Source organism: Lepus europaeus, chromosome 7, assembly GCF_033115175.1.
Source record: "Lepus europaeus isolate LE1 chromosome 7, mLepTim1.pri, whole genome shotgun sequence".
In the NCBI taxonomy this organism is placed as follows: Eukaryota; Metazoa; Chordata; class Mammalia; order Lagomorpha; family Leporidae; genus Lepus; species Lepus europaeus.
The window spans coordinates 53,380,182-53,404,882 of record NC_084833.1 but is presented as its reverse complement, the minus strand read 5'-3'; the positions used below and the strand labels follow the sequence as shown (position 1 = coordinate 53,404,882).

General features: G+C 42.7%; 1 pseudogene; it reads right to left on the bottom strand.

Annotated features, from left to right (window-relative positions):
• Positions 1 to 24,701, bottom strand: part of LOC133763172 (prothymosin alpha-like) — a 51,290-nt pseudogene that overhangs the window by 4,836 nt on the left and 21,753 nt on the right.

Sequence of the window (24,701 nt, the reverse complement as noted above, 5' to 3'; positions counted from 1 at the left end):
TGCGTCCTCCTGAGCAACAAGCGTCCCCAGAGCCTGAGGAGGCCCCCCCTAGTCCAACACAGCCCCGCTGCTCCCTCTTCCTCTCTCACTTGGCCCTTGACCCCAGCTCTACAAACGTTGTCATCTCCTGATTCCCTACAGCAAAATCTTACATAGAGTAGGATGGCTGAATAGAGCTAAATAGAGCTGTGTGCGTGAATACAGAAATGCTTTATGCCTTCAAGTAATAATAGTAATTAGTCATCTCCAAGCACTTAGCTTGTGCCAAGTGCAAGGAAAAACATTCTGACACCAATTTTTTGACCTCGAAGACATTTTCACCCCATTGTCCATTCAGGTCTCACATCTTTGTTCTATTCATTAGCTTTGTTCTCTGCCATGAAATATGAAATCATTAACTCATCTAAATCATCATAAATATTACTTGCAGAAATATCTATACAACTGCTGTTGCTGTGGCTCACTAGGTTAATCCTCTGCCTGTGGCACCGGCATCCCATTTGGGCGCTGGGTTCTAGTCCCAGCAGCCCATTTTCCAGTCCAGCTCTCTGCTGTGGCCCAGGAGGGCAGTAGAGGATGGCCCAAGTGCTTGGGCCCCTTCACCCGCATGGGAGACCAGGAAGAAGCACCTGGCTCCTGGCTTTGGATCTGCACAGCTCCGGCCGTGGTGGCCATTTGGGGAGTGAACCATCAGAAGGAAGACCTTTCTCTCTGTCTCTCTCTCTCTCTCACTGTCTATAACTCTACCTGTCAAATAAAAAAAAAGAAATATCTATACAAACAAAACTAGCAGTGGCAAAAGCTTCAGGTGGCAAAATTTGTTATTGACAAAAAAAAAGAAGAATAACATCTTTTAGTTACTATTGTGAATAGCAAAATTTGAATTTAAAAGAGAGTCTTGATCTAACAATTCAACTCAGAAGAATTGTATTCACTAAAATTAATGATCAAAGGAAAACTGACAATAACAAGTTATAATCAGTTAAGATGGGTTTAGGAGTACTTCAAAGTGTTCATTGAAAAAAATGGAATTAAAAGATATACACGTCTTCATGAGCATTCTGAAATACTTTCATATATTTAAAATGCTAATTAGGGGCCAGTGCTGTGGTGTAGGCTGAGCCTCCACCTGTGCTGCCGGCATCCAACATGGGCATCAGTTCATGTCCCAGCTGCTCCTCTTCAGATCCAGCTCTCTGCTATGGCCTGGGAAAGCAGTAGAAGATGGCGCAAGTGCTTGATATATATACTTACTAGAATCTACTTGCTAACATTTTATTTAGAAATTTTGTATCCATATTCACACACAATCATTGTCTATGACCTCGACCAGTTCATAAAACACTTAAATTACTTATTCTTCACAAATGCGATCACACTCAATGTGGATCTGTCTAGTCCTATTGTCTTCCTCAATCATAGTGCATAATCAGCTTTCTAACTTCTTATATGATAATTGATACTCACATTTTTCACTTCGGCTTTTCCTTTTGATGATTTATAACTTTACTACGAAATGAACCATTTCATCTATTTTCAAATGCAATGCCAGAGAGGTGCATGTAATACTCCTTTCAATTGTTTTAATCCCTCTCCTTTCTAATCCTACACAGTTTGCTCTCTCTCTTCTCTAACCACAGAATCAGAGTTTGAATTCTAGTCTGTTTCCAGCTCCAGTCCTCAGGCTGCTGCTCCCTACCATACTCTCAGAGGACAATGGAAACTGCATCTATGAATGTGAATCAGGTTGACTGACTTGATGGAAAAATGTAGTCAATTGCCAAATTTTGGCAAAGTTTACATTATTCCCATTTTTACTTAAAAATAACTATCCTAGCATTAATAGAGTTAGTGGTAATATGTCCGTGCTTGGCAAAATCTTGGGGAATTTCAGTTTTCTTCATTTAATAAACAGACTCATTTCCTTCACCCTCAAACCATATTTTGACCAGCACCAATCATTTCCATGGACGAAAGGAAAAACACTCTTTATCTGAGACTCTGGCTGTTATTTAATTCCTGAAAATGGTATTTAAACTAACATGAGATTTCATTCAGTTTAATAAAAAACTACTTAATTAGAAAGAAGCTTTACTACTATCTCTGGAGATATATTAATATCATTAAAAAGAACATATGCTTGAAAGTTGTATGTACATTTATAATTTTGTTCCCTCCTGAATATGAAAGTCTATTTAATTAAGGTTATTACCATCTTTACAGCTTTTTCTCAAAGGAAATGTTCTTCATTCTAAGCTACATAACTTCATGGAAAAAATATTTTTAAAGAAATCGAAATTCTACAGGAACACATGCTTTAGTTGTGTTCCAAATACACCCCTCCTTGCTCCCTTATTACATTTCTATAGTGTACTATAGGCCCAGATGGCTCCCCTGTGCTTGCTCGACTTTTCTCGCTGTGACAATTATTTAACCTTTTTTATGAGAAACCTAGAAAAAAGAACCAATTCTCCATATAAGTCAAGCGAGAAGAAGGGAGAGAAGGAGGGAGGGAGGGAAATGGGGAGGAAGGAGGGAGAGAGAAGGGTGTAGGGCCTGGCAGGAGGGTTGGTGAAAAGTGCACCTGCTACACATTGGACAAGGATGTAGCTTACTGCTCATCTGTTCATTTCATTTTGTAAACATTTTTTCTATCCCCATGGTCAATAACCTTCTATTTGTCTTCTGTTCTATTTCCCTTACAATTCAGAGTTCCACTTTCTCACTTCTCTTATCCTACATATAATCTGACCTCTGCTAACACTGTTCTCCCAGAGACCACCTCCCCTGTTAGGGGCTGAATTATGTCCCCACAATATCCACACATTGAAGTACTGATCCCCATTACTTAAGAATGTGACCTTGTTTGCAAATAGGGTGGTTGCAGGTATAATTATTTAAGATGAGGTCATCTTGACTAACTAGGGTGTAGGGAGAGCCTCTAATCCAATATGACCTTATAAAAAGAGGCAATCTGAACACAGAAGACACACGGGTAAAATGCCATGTGAGCCTGAAGGCCAAAATGGTGGTGATGCATCTATAAGCCAAGAAACAGTAAAGATGCCAGCAAACCACCAGAAGCTAGGTTGGGACATGGAACAGATCCATCCCTCACAGTCTTCAGAAGGAATTGACCCTGGTGACACCCTTGATCTTGCACTATCAGCCTCCCAAACTGTGAGACAATAAATTTCTGCTGTTGTAGTGATAATGATTTTTTAAAAGACTCAGCTTTTATCAGGCATTTGTGTGCCAAGCATCCTTCTAAATATGTAGGAACTTCAAAAAATTTGTGTAAAGAGCAGGCATTTGGTCTAGAGGTTAAGATGCTGCTTGGAACACCCACATTCGCTATCAGTGTGACTGGGTTCGAGTTTCAGCTCCACTTCCAATTCCAGCTCCACTCTGATTCCACCTTTCTGCTAATGCACACTCTGGGAGACAGCAGACGCTGGCTTAAATGGTTGGGTCTCTGCCATCTACCTCGGAGACCTGGGTTGAGTTCCAAGCTCCCAACTTCAACCTGTCCAAGCCCCAGCTGTTGTGGGCATTTGGAGGGTCAATCATTAGATGGAAGCACACCCTCTCTGTCTCTCAAATAAATATTTTTAATTACTCCCTTTTTATTATAAAGGTTGCCAAGGTGTGCAATTCTACTTACAATACCTATTTAGGTTGCCCTATCCTGCCTGGTGCACCTACCTGAACTATCCCAGTAAACGCTTTGCGTCTCTCCACATTCCATCCTTCTCCTCCTTCCATCCACCCTACATCCCATCTCCAGCTCCTCCTAAAACACTCATATCTTCAGTCTATGCTCATTGCCTAAAGAATGATGTCCAAAATCCTTACAGATGAGGATGCACCAGGATCTAGTCCCAGTCTACCCAATCTCCATGCACCAAACACACCCAGGCTTTCCTGACATGGTTTCACCTGGCATATCCTCTGCAGCTCTAACCCTTTAATCAGAATGCTTCTTGCTATAAAAATATATTCCAGACATTTCACCAGCTGTTGGATACCTCTCCCTACTCTGAACCCACTTTATGCTCTTATCTACCTGTCTTGACTCATTATCCTTCCATGCTCTGTACTTTTTGTTATTTGGCCATGTGTCTAATAATCCCAACCAGTCTGAGTTCAGGCCAGGGGGCAGGAGCCATGATTCATCTTAGAATTTACCACAGCACATAACACAGAATCTAGCATGTGGAAGGCTTTATTGGCTTAATTTTTAAAGTCTCCGAGTAAAGTGTTGTATTAGCCAAACAGACTAATAGACTTCTTGACATTCACAGAGTTCAGAGCAACTGAACCTGGAAAATAGATTGAAAATCCCCCAAATCACCTGGTGACCTGGCTCACCTGAGTGAGTACCATTCTGATCTGGTCCAGGGTTGTCATTATGGACAGCAATCCTGCTTTTTGTTCCTGGAGAGCACTCCAGGCTAACAAGTCCCACTGGCACCAAAGTCCTTTTCTCATTCCCACCACACCCTGGATTGGAACAACATGTCATTATCCTCCTTCATAACAGTGTACAAGATGCTAGATGGAGGCCCAGCTCCCTTTGCAGTGATAATAAGATAACCCATGCCAAGGGACTTTGAACTTGGCAAGTTCCATTCTCCCTGTTGTTGCTATGGTTATTCCTGGGCCCAGGGGCCATATCAGGAAACTCTGGCGTTTACCTGAAGCTTGATTATTCAGAGTCCATGGGAAAAACTGGCGGAAACTCCAGTGTCTTGGTTTCCAATCCCAAGACATGGACTATTGGGCAATCTCAGCTGATCTTTCACTGGAAAGCACATCAAGGGAGGGTTCTGGAGCCCAGTGAGGAACAAGTACTTGTCTTTCTTCTACAGATTAGAGAGCCCAGGGATGAGAATTCTGTGAAGCACAAAGTTTCTAGGCAGGACAAGGAAGGAGTTAAATCAGAAGATCAAAGAATCAGAGCTGGTAGTTAGAATTTCTAACAAGATCTGGTTATTTTCCTCCCAAGGCAAGAAAGTCAAGAAACTATCAGAAGGGGCCAATGCTTTGGCACAGCAGGTTAAGCCACAGCCTGCAATGCCAGTATCCTATATTGGAGCTGGTTCTAGTCCAATCCAGCTCCCTGCTAGTGCACCTAGGAAAGCAGTGGAAAAAGACCTGAGTGCTTGGGGCCCTGCACTCATGTGGGAGACCTGGAAGAAGGTTCTGGCTCCTGGCTTTGGCCTGGCCCAGCCCTGGCTGTTGAAGCCATCTGAAGAATGAACCAGCAGATAGAAAATCTCTCTTTCTTCTGTCTCTTTTTCCTGTCACTCCTTCTCTCTCTCTCTCTCTCTCTCTCTCTCTCTCTCTCTCTCTCTCTATATATATATATATATATATATATATATATATATATAACTCTGCCTTTTAAATAAATAAATAAATCTTTAAAAAACATTACCAGAAATCCTTCACTGGTTCTACTATATTATTTAGTGGTATTGTTGTTAACATCAACATAAAGCAGGAGGAAGAATGTGGACAGAGAGGTTGTCCATCTGAGTCACCACCTTAGGCAAGCAACTTTATCTTGCAGATGACTGGGAGCCTTTGAAGAATTTTAAACATGGGTGTGACACATTAGACTCCTGATTTTAAAACCATGGTAGCAAATGAATTGGAAGGGACAATACCAGAGGAGGGAAACTGTGGAAGTCGTCATGGAAGGAGGGGATGACAATTTCTGCCTTCTCCATCTCCTTAATAATGGAAGGAAAGAGTTGGAATTAAGAAATACTGACAGATAAAATCAGCAAGTGCTGGTAAATAATGCATAAAATCCCAGCCAATGATGACTTTAACCTATTTTGTGCCTCAGACTCAAATATACAATTGTCTTGTGGTAGCCCACAGGTTTACACCAAATTGCACAGAGAATACAGGAATGATTAAAAATACAAAGCTTCTGATGACCTTATACTTGAGACAGACAATACCAACAAGAAAACTATCCAATAAAGATAAGTGTTATGCAGACAATTAAAATAAGGTTGGAGTGGGCATTTGGCACAAGGGTTAAGTTGCTGCTTGAGATGCCTGCATCTCCCATCAGAGTGCCTGGGTTTGGCCTCAGTTCTGCTTCCAATCCCATCTTCCTGCTATCGTGCACCCTGGCAGGCAGCAAGTAACGGAACCTGTACTTAAGTAAGCCACTCTCGCGAAAGACCTGAATTGAGTTCTGAGCTCCTGGCTTCAACCAGGTCCAGACCTGGCTGTTGCTAGCATTTGTGGTGTAAACCAATAGACAGAAGATCTGTGTGTGTTATGTGTCTGTGTATGTGGTGTGTGTGTGTGTGTATGCCTTTCAAATAAAAATAAATAAATAATAAAATAAGGTAATGGGATAGGGCTTTGGCTCCTTTAGAATGAGTAGCCAGGACAACTTCTCTGAGGAGGTGCTACTTAGGACTGCTAAAGCTATGTGAAAATCAGGGAAAGTGGCTGATTGAATTGGAAGACACCAAAGCAGATCAGTGAAAGTGGATTGGAATGGGCAAAGGAGAAAAGGGAACAAAGACACCATAGAGATAGGCAGGGCAGATCACGTACAACTCTGTAAGGTGGAGGAATCTAGATTTTATTTGAAGTATCAAGGGGAGCTGGTAGAAGATTTTAGTTAAGGGAGTGACTTTATCTCATTTAAATTGCTAAGTGATCACTCTTCCTTCTATATAGAAAATGTAACAAGGGAGGGATACTCATAGTTGTAGCAAAGCAAGGAGACTTTTACAGTTGTCCCTTTGAGAAATGGTGGTGGCTTCAAAGAAAGGCAAGTGGGTTGAGGATCTGTTTTGATAAATGAAACAGAGAGGAAGAAAAAAAAGCATCAAGGATAGGGATGACTGAAAAAGAACAGTTTGACACAGAAAAATTTTTGGTATGTTGAGTTTGAGATGCATATTAGAGATTCAAGGGAATATGCCAACTAGGCAGGTGAAAATCCAAGTGCAGAATTCAGTTGATAGGTTGAATAATTAGCCTATAGATGGTAGTTAAAGCCAGAGGATCACATGGATTTCTTAGAGAATGACAAAGAGCATGGATAAAGCCAAGACCTGAACTCTGAGATACTCAAACATTTAGAAGTCAGATAAAAGGGGAGGAACTAGGGAAGGAGCAGCCAGTAGGGGGAAAGTAGTCAAAGACAGTGTGGTGTCCCCACAACCAAGTAAAAAGAAAAAAACTGCTCCTGAAAAGGCAAGGAACCGACTGTGTCAAGTCTCAGTCCAAGGTAGAGGAGGACTGAGAACAGGATTTTACAAGACAGAAGCGGTTGATGCACTGGAAGAGAGATCGCAGGAGAATGGTGGGGAAAAGATTTAATTAGAGTGAGAGAGAGCAAGTTCTGACAAGGAAGTGGTTCAGTCAACCATGTGGATGCACAAGTGATGAGGTAAGAGTTTGGCCTTAGTGCTCTTGGGAAGTAAAATTCTATGCCAAGGCTAAGTGGTAGAGGAGAGTAGTGATGGCTAATGCTGGTAAAGAGCTCTTGAGGGTGAAGCTAACCAGGTCAAGGGCAGGAGAACACAAGCACAGACCCTGCTGAGCCTGGACACCAGGAGCTGGCGTGGCACATTTTGTGGAGTGCTGTGGGTTTTCCCAGCAGAAGCAGCATCCCAGAAGCAGGAACTGAGAAAACAAAGTTCTCATAGACCTAGAGTTAATGTTCTGAGGAATGAGTGCAGAAAAGGAGAGAGAGCAAGGTAATGCAGAGTTCTGACAAGGAAGTGGCTCAGTCAACCATGTGGATGCACAAGGAAAAGTGTCCTGGGCTGTGTTTATGAGCTGGGACAAGAAAAGAGGAACTGAGGAATGAAGGACCCGGGTGGGAGAACAGGCAGGGAAGAGAGGTGATCACAAGAGAGCTGGATAAGAAGCTGGTGAGAAGGTGGGAGTTAAGGAACTGTTGGTGAGAAGATCCTTAGCTAACCAGGACATCAGTTGTTGACAGTGGCTCCATCTTTGGCAAAGATGAACTGGTACAAAGACCTATCCCCAGAGAAGCCCTATCCCAACCTTGGCACACTCGGATCCAGACAGTGCCAGGTGAGCTGAGTTAACTGAGCCTTGCACAGTGAGCCAGCCCTGGGCTGGTTCTGCAACAGCACCTGCCCACTGAGCTGGAGGCGTTGTCTCCTGGTTTTTAGGAAAGCACCTTGTGGCATTCTTTCGAAGCAGTGCTATCTTGGTATTTCCAGTGTTCCCAGAGACTCAAACTTGGGGTCCGCAAAAAATCCAAGAAAATCCTAGGTTCAGAATGTACCTTCCTTCCAGCAGGTGATGGCCTGGTTCTGACCCAACTCCTCTTTGTTAGGTCCATTAGAACGCCTTCTCTCAGACCTTAGTGCAAAGAGACAACCCCAGGCAGCCCCACCTCTGCACGTGCCCAGACACACTTGGCCCCTAAGTGGGAGGAAGCTTCCTCTGAAGATGGGTCCCTGTTAATTGATATTTTCTCCCACTGTGTTGTAGGATTTGAGGAAAATGGGGATAATAGGAGAACATTAGTTCCTTGGCACAAATAAGCACTGAGTAAATATACTGGGGTGAGAGAATGAATGTACTTAAGAAAAAAAGGCAACGAGAAAGAGAAGAGAGTAAAGAGAGGCATCAAAATTTGGGGGGAAAATTAAAACACAGTCGTTTTTATGTTCGCTAAAACTCCCTTTTTTGCAATCCATCAATAAACAATTTTTTTTACTACTCACTGAATTATTTCCTACAAATAAATAGTCACACTGAGGATTATTAAATTCTTAAACATTTCTATAAAGGTGAAAAACTAATATTCTATTTTCTACTCTTACTAAAATGGACAACAGCTGACATTACCTTATCTATATTTGCTACTAACCCAAAGTCAACAACCCAAGAAATTGCTGCTACACATTATTCATAATAACTAAACTTGGAAACAATTAAATGTATACCAACAGACAAATAGATAAAGAAAATATAGTACAGAGATACACTGGAATAAAGAGATAGAAACCCTACTATTGGCAGCAACACAGATGGACCTGCAGGACTATGCTAAGTGAAATAAGCCAAACACAGAAAGACGAACACCATATGACTCTACTTACATGTGTAATCTAAAATAGTCAAACTCGCAGAAACTCAGATGAGACTGATGATTGCCAGGGGTTAAAGGAAGAGGAGAAATGGAGAGCTGATGGTCAAATGGCACAAAGTATCAGGTACGCAAGATAAGTAAGTTCTAGACATCTTCCACACAGCATAGTGTTTACAGCTAACAACACTATTGTGTATCCTGAAATTTTCCGAATAAGTAGCTCTTGTTTTAATTTTTATTACCACAGAAAGCAAAAATAAAATGCAATAATAATAATAAAGGGGTGAGAGGAAACTGGGAGGTGATGATGGTGATATTTTCGCAGTTACATACTTACCCCAAACTCATCAAGTTGCATACGTTAAATGTGTACAGCTCGTTATAAGTCTATCACAACTCAATCAAGTGATTTTTAAAAAAAAAGAATTGCTCTTCTCCAATTTCCTCATCTATTTTATTTCATTTACAGCAAAAACTGTTAAGATTCACAATCACATATGTATAAATAGATGTGATGCATGTGCATATCATTTTAAGATGTTTTGTTTTCTTAATTGCAAAATAACAAAAACATAAAAGCTAAAAACTGTTTTGAAATTTGGATTAGCTCATATCTCTGGGTAATTTCTATGACTAAGCACTTTCCTATCTTGGTTTTTATTTTCACTAAACACTCTAGGAATATTAGTATCACAGCCATTTCTTAAGAGAAAGAATAAAGTCAGTTTTGTGTGAATATATTTTATCGCATCTGGTTTCTTTGCAGTTTGATACAAACACATTTTCCCTCTAACTGTCACCACTAAAAACAGTAGTCAGGATACCGGAGTCTTCATTATTATCTTCCACAAGGCTCACACTCTCCAAAACATGCTTAGGAGTCATATTACCAGCAACCAGTGTTACAAAATATGTTCTCAGCCCCTTTTAGCCTTGACCTACTTCATCCAGGCAAACCCTGAGGCTGTTCTTCCAAATCTGCTTTCTCTCTGAAGAACAAGCAAGTGCCTTGGCTGAAGAAGGAAAAAAATCCTGTGTTTCCTGGCCTCTTGGGTGCTAGCATGGCTTCTGATCCTCTGGGAGAAAAGTTGCTCTGAGGGAAACGGTTGTGTTCCTGAATTCCTTAAAGATCTCTGCCCTGCTTCCACAGAATCACAGAGATGGGGACTCCCTGCTCCACCTCCAAGCCCTGTCGTTTTTAGGAGTTGCTAAGAACAAATAACTACAGTGACTGCTGTGACTCGTGGGACAAGTGCTGACTTTCTTTTCATTTTTTGTTTTTTCTGAACAAGGCTTTTGAATTAGAAAAAGCTCTTGAGTGTGATCAAACAGCTGCCTGTTTTTTTAGGGCTTACCGTTCCTGTTTGAGCACCCTCTTATCTTTCAGACTCTCCTCCCAAGATTCATCCTCTGAGTTACATGTTTTCAACTCAAGTACAGGAGGAGTGGGTGACACAACAGAGGCTCTGTGCTGTGAGGACAGCTGTTTATTTCAGGAATGGCAACTCCTAACCCAAGACTAACAATGATTTCCTTGTGTACGTTTTCCTTTCTGACTTTGGGATCTGCTGGGATCACATCCTCAAAAAAGTATTAAATAGTTTTAAGATCTTCATGGTTATTATCTCTGGAAATACTAGCTATCTGGTGGTCATTGTTGTCAACTCCACAGACACATACATATAAACACTTACACCGTTCTTCTGGCTTTATTTGGTCTTACTTTTCTTGCAAGAAATAGGATTTCTCTTTTTTTAATATTTATTTCATTTATTTGAAATACAGAGTTAGATAGATAGAGAGAGAGAGAGAGAGAGAGAGAGAGAGAGAGAGAGAGATTGATCTTTCCTCTGCCAGTTCACTCCCCTAATGGCCACAGTGGAGCTGGGCTGATTGGAAGCCAGGAGCTTCTTCCGGGTCTCCCATGTGGGTGCAGGGGTCCAAGCACTTGGGCCCTTTTCTATTGTCTTCGCAGGCACATTAGCAGAGAGCTGGATTGGAAGCAGAGCAACCAGGGACTTGAACTGGCACCCACTGGGGATACTGGCGCTGCAGGCAGTGGTTATAACCAGTATGCCACAGCGCTGGCCCCTGAGAGATGGGGTTTCTACAAAACCTTTTAGAAGTATGACAATGAGTTTTAACTTTGTAAATGTGCTGTTTCTCCACTTTTCAATAACAGACAAGAATGAAAATGAAAGAGGAAACCTTTGATTTTGATAAATGTCATCTTTGGTGGCTTTGTTCTTGCCTACATACTTTTGGTCATGTTTAACTTATTTGTTTTTAAGAGTTTTATTCTTATAAGATAAAGTATTAGAAATGTTTGAGGCATTTTTTCAAATATTTGAAAATGTCAAATTCTGAATACAGTTATCATGTCTTCAATTTCCTTATACAAAATATGAGGCTTATTTTGGCAATCTGTGCAATTTTCCAGCTTTATCTGTTCATTAATAATGATTTGTTCTCAACATTCTCTTATAGACATCAAAATTTTCAAATTGGGGCCGGTGCCGTGGCTCAACAGGCTAATCCTCTGCCTTGTGGCGCCGGCACACTGGGTTCTAGTTCAGGTCGGGGCACCGGATTCTGTCCCAGTTGCCCCTCTTCCATGCCAGCTCTCTGCTATGGCCCGGGAGTGCAGTGGAGGATGGCCCAAGTGCTTGGGCCCTGCACCCCATGGGAGACCAGGAGAAGCACCTGTTTCCTGCCTTGGGATCAATGCGGTGCGCAGGCGGCAGCTCACCGGCCACGGCAGCCATTGGAGGGTGAACCAACAGCAAAGGAAGACCTTTCTCTCTGTCTCTCTCTCTCTCTCACTGTCCACTCTGCCTGTCAAAAAAAATAAAATAAAATAAAATAATTTTCAAATTGGTTCTCATCTAATTGCAATTGATACTTAAAATAAGACAGACAATAATAGGCCCAATTTATTTATATAATAAACATTTAGATGGTCACTGTATGCATAATCCTACACTAGATTGTATATACTGTCATATCTTAACAATATGGGGAGGGGTTCTTGAAAAAATTAAGCAAGTATGTAACAGGTGGTCAGATGGAGATAGCTCCTCTAAAAGTAAATCTGTAATATTCTTTTAGTAATATTACATAGAGTACAATAATCTAATTGCAATTCAAGTGAGGTTGGATATGTCCAGCAACTTTGCATGTAAGATGATTCAGCTGTAACTTGATGTATTTTGGATAGAAATGGTTATTTCTTAAGCATGTGCTCCCTAAAGAAGGTACAGAGGGTGATTTGATTTTTTTATTTGACCCGCAGAGTTATAGACAGTGAGAGAGACAGAGAGAAAGGTCTTCCTTCTGATGGTTCACTCCCCAAATGGCCGCCATGGCCGGCGCTGCACTGATCTGAAGCCAGGAGCCAGATGCTTCTTCCTGGTCTCCCATGCGGGTGCAGGACCCAAGCACTTGGGCCATCCTCCACTGCCCTCCCAGGCCACAACAGAGAGCTGGACTGGAAGAGGAGCAACCGGGACTAAAACCCAGCACCCATATGGGATGCCAGTGCCCCAGGTGGAGGATTAACCAAGTGAGCCATGGCGCCGGCCCCTGATTTTTTTTTTTTTTTTTAAAGCAGAAAAAAAAGTACTTTGGTTTACATGAGAGAATATTTCCATTTGATGAAGTGTATCAAAGAGGCCATGTTTAGAGTAGGAAAGCCCATGAGGGAACTTCATCTGGGGACCATATGTCTGGGAGAAAAACCATCCCAACACACAGACACATCAAGGCACCAAAATCTGAAGCTTCAGTTTACAGAAATAACTGTATCCATCTAATAATGTGTCCTAAATCCAACAGAAACATGTTCTACTGGCAACTTACTAGCAAATCCCTCCCTACACTTCTAGGGACCCATGTTATACATCATACAATTCACTTTTGTATAGTGCGTTTCTGCTCGCAAGATGCTCTCACATCCATACCATTAAACGGAAAAGGGTGCTATGCATCTGCCAGATGAGGTAAACTGGAAGGGCAATATCCACACCATTAGACAGGGGTTGCAGTTAGGAGAGCTGTGTCTTGGGCCCACTGCAATCTGCGAAGCTAAATCTAACCAAATAAAGCTGACAAAACCAACGAAAGCACAAGGCAGAAGAAGTATACTGAGTACTTGAAAAAATCCAACTACTAACCATTGGACTGTACCACAAAAGGAAGGAATTAAAAGAGAACACAAGTCTGGATTCCACTGGTTGATTTAAATTGGTTATCACTTGGTCTTTAAATCTGCCACTGAGACCCATCAGAGCTATTGCAGGCATTTGAGGAGTGAACCAGCAGATGGCAGATCTCTCTTTCTTTCTCTCTCTTACTCTACCTTTCAAATAAATATAAGTAAATCAATCAATAAATAAAGGTTGGTAATAGGAGAGTGTTATTTACAGAAAGAACTAGTAGGAAGGAGAGATGCTATGCAGCAACATATTCACTACACCACACAGAACCACTCCAAGGTGAACAGAACCAATCCAGGGAAGCCATGGAGTGAAGTGGGTGAGGACAGTTTTCCCTAGCAGTCCCTCCTTTCATGGGCTCTTCTCATCTGTCTCTTTCCCTCCTATTTGCTCTAGACTTCCACCCCAAGACCCAACAGTCATACTCTCCAATCCCCGTGACTCTGGAAAGAAGACTGACTGTACCCTCCAGGGATCTGAGTTAAATGACACCAACATTTCATCTCAGAGTCCAGCTTCCAGCTAGTGTGCCTTGAAAGGCAGCAGAGGATGGCCCAAGTGCTTGGGCCCCTGCCACTCATGTGGGAGACCTCGATGGGGTTCCTGGCTCTTGGCTCCTGGCTTTGGCCTGGCCTTGCCCTGAGTGCTGCAGAGTTTTGGGAAGTGAATCAGAAGGTGGAAGCACTCTCTGCCACTCCTCCCACTCCGCTTGTGTGTGTGTGTGTGTGTGTGTGTGAGAGAGAGAGAGAGAGAGAGAGAGAGAGAGAGAGAGAGACTCTGCCTGTCAAATAACTCTTTAAAACAAAAAAAAAATCAAATAAAAAAGAAGAGGTCTTCAGCGTGAATTAGAACAAGTCAGATACTCTTAACCAGAATTTAACTCCTAGAATTAGATGTCTGAATGTGACCTTCTTTAGAAGTCTTCTTGTGGCTGGTATTGTAGCTTAGCGAGTAAGGCCTCTGCCTGCGACACTGGCATACCATATGGGCTGATTCGTGTTCCGGTTATCACTTCCCATTCAGCTCTCTGCTAATGGCCTGGGAAAAGTAGCAAAAGATGTCCTGGAGTGATTGGACCCCCGCACCCATGTGGGAGACCTGGAAGAAGCCCCTGGCTTCTGTCTGGCCCTGCCCAGCCCAACCACTGTGGCCATTTGGGGAGTGAACAAGTGGATGGAAGATCTCTCTCTGTGTCTCTCTTTCTGTCTGTCTCTCCCTCTCTCTCTGTAACTCTGGATCTCAAATAAATAGATAAAGCTTAAAAAATAAGAAAAATAACAAGAAGAAGTCTTCTTGCCTATTATTCCATTCTCTGCCTCAATTCTCCCAAAATAATCCCCACACATGGAGCGCAGACTCTGGATAAACATCTCCCCTGATTGTAAATCAAGCCCCCTGGGCAGACCCCTCCCACTGCTGGATTGTTCTGATCATTAAGAAGTTCTCAGTCACGCCAGCCAAAATTAGCCTCCTGCAGCTTCTCCTCACTTGAAAAATACAAAGCAAGCCCTTCTCCTGGCAGCCTCTCCCTTTGAAGCCAGCTGTCACATCCTCCGGAGGCCAGGCCCTGCAGTCTAAATGCACGCAACTGCTCCTTGGGTGACATGATTGATAGGCTACTGGCCGTCTTGGTCACCCTCTCTTGAACATGCTGCAGTTCAATAAAGTCCCTCTTCAAAAGCATCTCCATAAGGGAACATGGCATTCCAGGAATGGCCTACATATGGGAGGAAAGCTTTGTCCACTGAGAAGAGCTGATGCTCCAGGGGCCACATCGGCGGGACAACGGGTTTCCTTGTTATCAGAGGGCTCTGGGGAGGAGGCGGGTGGGAGAGATGTTCCATTCTGTTTTTCATGCTGTGATTCTGGAATTAAATTTTTAAAACTACAGAAGAGAATCAGCTGTATGCAAGGCACTCTGCTAGGGCTTTGACGGATGAGGGAGGGAAGCCCAGAAGCCAGCGCCAGGGACCCTGGTGCCAGGTGTGGATGCCTGGGCCTGATGGCTCAGCGCTCCCCTGCCACCTCCAGGACAAGAAGAAGAGTTTAAATCTGGATATTGGCTGTGTATTTCAATTCGCCTGGGACTGGATTGGGCTCTTTTCCATTTGCATTTTAATAGACTGCCCACCACACTTAGTATACAAGATATGCCCCCCCCCACCTAGGCTGTGGCCCAGCAAGTTAAGCCACCACCTACCACACATCCCATAGGGTCACCAGTTCAAGTCCTGGCTGCTCTACTCCAATCCAGCTCCCTGCTAATGAGCCTGGGAAAGCAGTGGAAGATGGCTCAAGTGCCTGGGCCCCTGCATCCACGTGGGAGACCCAGCTGAAGCTCCTGGCTCCTGGCTTCCAACTGGCCCAGCCCTGGCCATTGTGGCCATCTGAGGAGTGAACCAGCAGATGGAAAATCTCTGTCTCCCTCTCTCTCTCTGTAACTTTTTCAAATAAATAAATAAGAAGATATGTCTCTTATCAAAAAGCAGGGAACAGAACACAGTCTCCTGCCTCATATTCTTCTGGCAGAGGGTGAGGACTCACAAGACAGAACTTGGTTTTCTTGATCACCTGCTCACGGGGCCATGGAGGAACCGGCCCGCCAACTCTGGAACTGGAGAAGGGGCCAGAGGGTCGAGTCTGCTAGGAAACTGGTGCCCTGGCAATAGGTGGCTCCTAGCTAAACACCCCATGCCAGCCATGCCACACTCTCCACCAAAGCTCTGCCCCAGGCCCCACTCTTTCCTCCCCACCCACTCCCCGCCATGTCCACCCCCTGGCCAGTGCTCCCAGTGCCACACCCTTGTGATCTACCTCTCCTCTGTCCTGCTCTTCTCTGACTCAACTCCTGCCCCTTCCCCTTCTTCCCAGGCTGTAGAACCCACCTCACCGTGCCACCCTGCCTCCTAAGCCACGCCCCCTGTCCCAGCAGATGTCCAGCGCAGCTGCACCCCTGCTCCAGCCTCCAGGTCCAGTGCACAAGCACAGAGAGCATCCTCATCGGTGTCTTGGGGAGACAAACTGGCAGACAAGAAGTCAAATTCTGCCCTAAAGTTGCTTGATTTGGGCCCTTATGGTAAGGCTTACACCTCCTAAGGGTGGACAATAAAATGCCATGAGCTGACAGGGAGTATCTACTAGTACCTCAGCCTTCAGTATTTTGCACATCAGTGTCGCCTCCACTATTGCACCGATTTTACAAACTGGGAGATTAATGCACAGAGTGGTTTAAAAGTTTGAGACTGTTGAGCAAAATGAATGTGGCGTGTCAGTACAATGCAGTAATATTCAATAATAAAAAGGAATGAATTACAGACACACACACAGCACAGATGAAATCTCAAAACATCATGCTAAGTGACAGAAGCCAGACACAGATGAGAACATACTGGGTAAGTCCATTTCAGCCACGTTCTAGAAAAGGCCAAGCAGTGTGGATGGAAAAACAGATCACATGTTGTCTGGGGCCAAGGATGGGGCAGTGGGGAGTTCTGCAGCTGCCAGAAGCATTCCAAAGCTTGAGGGCAACAGTGACCGAACCGCACGTAAACATCCCCAGCTGCTTAAAGCTGTGCACTTAGAATGAGGTGAATTCTGAGGTATGGTAAGTAGCCCTCAGTGTTCTGCAAAAAACAAGGAGGAAGAGAGGGACAAAAGAGAATGCTGGGTCGCACCAAGGATGGACACACAGGAAACGGGCCAGGAGGAGAGTGGTTCCGGAGATGGGAGTACGGAGGAAGGCGGCCCAGAAGCGACTGAAGAGACTGGTGCCTGCTACACTTGTAGGTGCCAGGGAAAGTCTGGTTGAGGGAAAGGACGAGCAGGGCCCAGAGAGAGAACGGGGTCTACATGCCTCAGGGAAGACCCAGAGGAGAAGCGCTCTTTTTTCTGAGAAGATACTCTAGTTCCTTAGCTTCGGGATCCTGAGACCTTCCAGGGAGAGGGATGGAGGAACATGGCGTGCAATCAACAGATAACCTGCCCCAGAGTTGTAACAATTGTTAACAAGACAAACACAACAGAAAATGAAATATTGGGTTCATTAGTGATTTTCCTGTTTACAAAATCCACCGTGGCTTTCCGGCTATTAGAAAAGCTCATTTACTGGGGTTCATTTCTCTAAAAATACATTGAACTACCTTAATACTAACAGCTTCAAAGGGCAGTGGATGACCCTTCTGAAGTTTTGAGATCCAGGCTCAAGGCCCTAGAAGAAAGACAATCATAGAAGCTATGTCCTCTGCAGTGTGGAGTCTCACACACTGATTTACAGTGGGTGATTAACAGTGTGCTGCAGCATTCAGCGAAGCTGGCCTGCAGTGTAGACATTCCAAACTGTGTGTTCTGGCCTGGAGGACCTGAGTCATGATGACTGATGGCAGAGGGTGTTGCCCATAAGTTAAAGGCTGTGGGCTGATTAATGATCTCAGCATGAAGCTGTGGGTCGCTAACCCTGACAGATCATTAGTTCCCAGCAAATGTCCAACCTCTGGAGGTCATGGCTTTTATTACAAACCAATACACACAGAGAAAACATAGAGCAGAGCAAGTGACCTTCTCATGTGCTGGGGATATTTAAAAGCTGAGCTGCAAATTTCCATGAATACAGAATATGTTTGTAGCATGAATCTTTCTTAGCTTTCACAAAACAAGAGCAGGGACAGTTAGCAGAACCATACTTCCCCGTCAATGTTCCATTAAACTTTAACCACTGCAGTTACAGTTAAAGAGATATTTTCATTATAATCCTGTATTTTCAGGAACTTGCAACTTAACTTATTCAACATTCTCTTTTGCATATTGGTCTCTTACTTAAGGAATATTAATGTTTTAAATTTGATAGAGTTTAATCTGTCTTTAAGATCATTTGTTTAAAAAGGTAAAATCCTCATGCACAGAATAATATTGGGAAAATATTAAGCCCCTAGGAAGGAAACATAAAGCCACTGTTTCTTGGTTATTAAATACAATAATTCCAGGAATAATATAAAGTATCTGTAAACCTAGAGTGTGTTGAGTTTAAGGAAACCAAAAACTGCCGACTACTGGAATCATTGTCAGTTTCTTTGTGTTTTTAATCTCTACTTTATCTATAGGGAGAGGGTGACAAAAGAGATAAATGCAGTAATGGAGAAAGCAATTGAGGAAATGAATTTTCTAAACCTGTTAAAGTTTAATCACATATCATTCTTTGTGGCCATTGGACTCTGTGGACTGTGTATGGACTGAATTTGCCCCAGCAAAACTCACCTAGTAAAGCCTTAACCCCCAGTGTGATTATATCTAGAGATAGGACCTTAAAGGTGGAAATCAGCTAAATGTGGGTGGGGCCCTAACCTTAAAGCACTGTGGTCTCCCTCTCTTTCCACCATGTGTACACACAGCTAGAGGAAGCCATCTGCAAGCCAGAAAGAGAATCTTCATCAGAATCCAGCCATCCTGGCAACCTGACCTCACACTTTCAGTCTCCAGAATTATGAGAAAATAAATTTCTACTGTTTAAGCCACTTGGTCTACGATATTTTGTTATGGCAAAACAATTCAATTTGTACAGAAAAATGAATACACACTTTCACCTATGTCATATATTCATGTCACCCTCGGGACATGGCAACACAGTGTACAATCACAGTGTACAGGAACAGCGTCTCTCTATTTCCTTCCATGGCTTCTGGATGCTAAAGTCAGCAGGATCTAATTAGGTATTTTTACCTGTCCTACTAACTGCAAAATAATCAATAAGTAATAGTAAGTAAATCTCCTCCTCAGGGCTGGCGCTGTAGTGTAGCAGGTAAAGCCATCGCCTGCAGTGCCAGCATCCCATATGGGTGCTGGTTCGAGTCCCGGCTGCTCCACTTCCGATCCAGCTCTATGCCATGGCCTGGGAAAGCAGTAGAAGATGGCTCAAGTCCTTGGGCCCCTGCACCCATGTGGGAGACACGGAAGAAGCTCCTGGCTCCTGGCTTCGGATCGGCACAGCTCCAGCCATTGCGACCAACTAGGGAGTGAACCAGCAGATGGAAGGCTCTCTCTCTCTTTTTCTGCCTCTCCTTCTCTCTCTATGTAACTCTGACTTTCATATAAATAAAAAATATTTTTAAAAATCCTCCTCAATGTCATCCACTAAAGTCACAGATTTTGTTTAACAAACTATAATAGTAAATCTATTCATTTTACCTTGTTTTTAACAAGAACTAAAAAGGTAGGGCATCTACAAAAATGCACACGAATAGAAGGCAGAAAAATCATGGTGCTTTGACTACATAATTATGGATTTTTGCTTTAGAAAAATTTGAAAAATATGTGTCGTATAATATTATGTAGCAAATTAAAATTAAAAAGATATACCCCTATCGTAATGATATAAACATTATAATATGGGCTGGCACTGTGGCACAGCAGGTTAAGCTGCCTCTTGCAATGCCATATTGTAGTTCCCTGTTCAAGTCCCAGATGTTCTGCTTCCAATTCAGCTTCCTGCTAATGTGCCTAGGAGGACAGCAAAAGATGATTCATGTGGGAGACCCAGAAGGACTCTGGCTTCTGGCTTCAGTCTGGCTCAGCCTTGGCAGTTGCAGGCATTTGGGAAGTGAACCAAAAGATGGAAGATCTTACTCTCTCTCTCTCTCCCTCCCTGTCACTCTGCCTTTTAAATAAATTAAATAAATCTTTAAAAATTTAATAATAATATAAAGTAATTGTAAAATGTGATTGAAATATGAATCACTGTTCCTACATTTTTATTTTCTGAACATTGTGAGATGTTCTTTTTCTACTGTTTACAATTTTTTAAACAAATCCAAAAGCACCTATGGGTAACTTCTATGGAGAACACTGCTATTATCAAATTGTGCCTTTTATTAGAAAAGATTTTAATTTTGACTAAGATTTCATTTGATTGATAGTACTGTCATTTTAAATACAAAGAGTCAAAAATGACTAACTCAAGCCAGCCAAATGCTTCAATTTTGATGAGCTCTGAAGGCTCTAATTTAGCCAAATACCTTTTAAAAAGCTGTCGTGCAAGATGAACATGGTAATTAGATATATTCATTTCACTATAAATATCAATATTGTCTAGTGCTTCAAGACGAAAATGAGATGGTATTTCTGGAAAAAGGAAAGCATTCGCTCTGCACCAACACTGGATTCTGATCACAAGTCTAACTGGGTAACAAAGTCCTCTTACCATTTATTCATTCAGTTAGTCAATCGACATTCACTAATCAAGTACAGGGTAACTGGTTTAAGGCACAGGCTTGAGATCCAGATCGCCTGGTTTAAATCTCTACTCCATCACTCATTACAGTTCTGATCCTGTGTGTTGGTCAAGATGAGTTAGGTTTGCTATGGTAACACATTACACCCAAAATTCAACATTTCCATGGTGGAGGAAAGGGAGTGGTACACCCCATGATCACTCAGAGAGCCAAGGGGATAATGATGCTAGCTAGCATCTTGTAGCTGTAGATGCACTCTTTTGAGCCTGGAGAGTCTTACACAGCAATTACATGCTCCAGCAGAGAAGTCACCCACGACACAGCAGTGACACACAGCAACACTACTCATGGCTTACTGACCATTACTAGTCTACAAGGCCACTTCACTGCAAAGAGTCAGAAAGGGGTCTTCCCACGTGCCTGGAAAGAAAGGACCCAGGCAATGACAAGCGTCAAAAGCCTCCACGAGGCCTCAGATGAATTATTAGATCTCTCTGTGGCTCCATTTCTTCACTGTAGAATGAAGATAACAGTGATGTCTAGAGGATGAAGTTTTGTGAGCATTGAGTTATCATGCATACAGCCTTTGGTACTTTGTTAGCAGTCGGGACAAGAGGAGGAATTAGTTCTCTTCACTTTGGAAGCCTACACATTCATAGAGGATATAAATATACAAGTAATGATATAAGCATACATATAACTCAGTAGGAAATTTGAGTAATTTCACTTGGGAAAACAATCTTAGCTCTGATTCCTCAGTAATGCAGAAAGGTGGAGCAGCATGGGAATGTGGAACACAGGCTGAGGACTTGGTCAGTTCTTGATTTGGCTCTTGGCTCTGCCCCTTACTGACTGTGACTCGAGCCTCAGTATCATCCTCTGTAAAATAGTGAAACCCAAAACTCTCACCTGCAGTTAGTTATAAGAACACAATGTGGGTGCCGGCACTGTGGCGCAGTGGGTTAAAGCCATGGCCTGAAGCTCTGGCATCCCATATTGGGTGCCGGGTCTAGTCCCAGCTGCTCCTCTTCTGAGCCAGCTCTTTGCTATGGCCTGGGAAAGTAGTAGAGGATGGCCCAAGTCCTTGGGCTCTTGCACCCTTGTGGGAGACCCGGAAGAAGTCCTGGCTCCTGGCTTCAGATCTGCGCATCTCCAGCCTTTGTGGCTATTTGGGGAGTGAACCAGTGGATGGAAGACCTCTCTCTCTGTCTCCACCTCTCTCTGTAACTCTGTATTGCAAATAAATAAAAATAAATCTTTTTAAAAAAGAATGCAGTGTGAAGCAGGTAGCAATAATATGCAATGTCTGGTTTAATTAATAGGAGCTATTAATTAAACCAGACATTAATTAATTATTTAATTAATTAAACCAGACATTAATTAATTAATTAAACCTGACATGGTCCAAGCAATACATATCTTGATCTATCCCTCCCTCTCTTGCTGCTCCTCTCCAAAATGCAGCCCACCAAGATTCTCTCAGATATTTTACAAATTCCCAAAGGCATCTCATGGTTTCTCCAGAAACTAGTCCTCTTTTAGTGTCCTTTTATCTTCCTGCTGTAAACCACTAGAAAGTTCTCTCAGATCCTTGTAGCTCCAAATTCCTGGAAGATAACTGCTGCTGGCACTCACAGAAACCCATTAGATGAGTCAGCTGATACAGACATCCTTTAATTAACTTTTAATTTGCAAGCAAGTTTGCCAGCCCTATAGAACATTCCTGTGAATACCTCTCTTTGGTCAAGAATCTTTGCTGTCATCACTCTTTTTATTTTATGTAGTAATGAGACGTTAGCATAATCAGGGTGAATATTCCTATTCACCAAAAGTTGATTTATAAATCTACTCAACCAGTAGACCCTAACTCTGTTACAGGTTTGAAAAGAGTGACTTCAAGCACTATAAAGATAGGCAGTTGGAATCTTCCTTTAATGTAAATTCTTAATAAATAATTATTTAATATATTTTTGTACTGTGTAAGCCCTAATATCTTGTAGGCAATCAGTAAATATATAGTGATAGCTTACAACATACCATAAATCAATGATTCATCCACCACACTAAGAATAATACTATAGGTATCAGGAAGCCAAGAGCATAGGAGAAGCTTGTACCTACATGTTCTCTTTCTCTAGTCTTCTTGGAGACATACTAGGAGATCCTAAAGAGCGTTCATACTTTCCTCTTGCTCTGTCCCTGGCACTGACAACCACCAGAGACTCCACAAGCCTGTGGACACGTCCTCCACAGTCGAACGCTGCTGTGGGGAAGAATCTAAACCTTTGGTTGAGATTCAGCAGCTTAAGACACACACAGTCCCTGTGCAGGAACTTAGCCTCAGACTTTCCACCTGGCCCAGCTCCAGGCGCCTAGGGTTCCTCCCTGCCTCTCTTGCCTCCAGCAAGTCTGTAGTCTCTTCCTCCTCTCTCCCTGGTGGGTGGCACAGAGGACTCCCCAGAGCAGACGATCCCCAGTGTCCCTGGCTGGATGAGGCTGCTTCACTTCAGCTGGCAGCCAGGTGCCTCAATTGCCGCGGTCAGCTGACCTAAACATCCCCTGCTTCCTTCCTGTTTTAGCAACATTTCTCTCATGGCAGTTGCACCTTCTCCCTCCCCTCTATTTTTTTTTTTTTTTTTTGAGAGATACAGAATAAGACAAAGAGAGATATTTATTTTAGAGCAATGTCTGGTTTTGTTTCTCAGCATATGTTTATATTATGTTGAATTACTTTCATAATTAGATTTTCCCTTTTGTAACCTTTGTTTTAAAAATTAATTTTTTATTCAAATAGATAATTTGTTCCTGCCAATGCTGTGACAGTGAGGAATGAGGTGTTTCACCTACATGCTATTCGGGAAGACAAACATTGAACAACGAATACCATAAATATTTAATTACTGCTATATTAAGTGCAAAAACGGAGGAGAATCAATGGCTAAGAGGATGTGACAAGGCATCTGACTTCATCTAAAGAGGGAGACAGGTTTCCTTGAAGAAGTGCTGATTGAGCTGAACTCTGAGACTAAGTAGAAAATAAGTGGGCCAAGGAGGTGTGTGGGCTGCTGGAAAGGGCTGTAGTAGAGAGAGCAGTCCAGGACGCTGACACAACATGTGCAAAAGTCCTGGGGAAGGGGAAAGCTGACTCTTCTCAGATATTGAAAGAGGACAGCTGAAATACAGATGTCAAGGGAGAGTGTAGCCAAGAGGAAGTTGGCAAGTAGGCAGGGGCCAGATCACGAGATTTGTTAAGCACATTGAAGACTGTGGCCTTTACATTATGAGCTCTGGAAACTCTTGAAAAATTTTTAAGCCAAAAAGTTACATGATTCTCTTTGAAACAAGATGATTCTAACTACTCTATGGGAAAGTTATTGGAGGAAGGGAGTAGAGGTAAGAAGCTATTTTATTACCTTTTTTTTTTTTAAACTTTTATTTAATGAATATAAATTTCCAGTGTACAGCTTATGGATTACAATGGCTTCCCCCCCCCATAACTTCCCTCCCACCCGCAACCCTCCCCTCTCCCGCTCCCTCTCCCCTTCCATTTGCATCAAGATTCATTTTCAATTCTCTTTATATACAGAAGATCAATTTAGTATAAAGATTTCAACAGTTTGCACCCACATAGAAACACAAAGTGAAACATACTGTTTGAGTACTAGTTATAGCATCAAATCACAATGTACAGCACATTAAGGACAGAGATCCCACATGAGGAGCAAGTGCACAGTGGCTCCTGTTGTTGACCCAACAAATTGACACTCTAGTTTATGGCGCCAGTAACCACCCTAGGCTGTCGTCATGAGTTGCCAAGGCTATGGAAGCCTTCCAAGTTTGCCGACTCTGATCATATTTAGACAAGGTCATAAAAGACAGAGTGAGGATAGTAACCAATGATCCTAAGAGTGGCATTGACCAGGTTTGAACAATTATACAGCATTAAGTGGGGAAGAGGACCATCAGTATACACAGGATGGGAGTAGAGCCATTGGTGGTAGAGTAGAGGTTATGATTACAAAGGAATGAGGCTCAAGTGCACTAGACAGGGCCTAGAACAAAGGACAGAGTCATTATTAGAGGAGCTAAGAAAGGTGCTGTCTAAGCTACAATTAAGTTTTCTGATTGAGAGGCAAATAGAACCTGATAGAA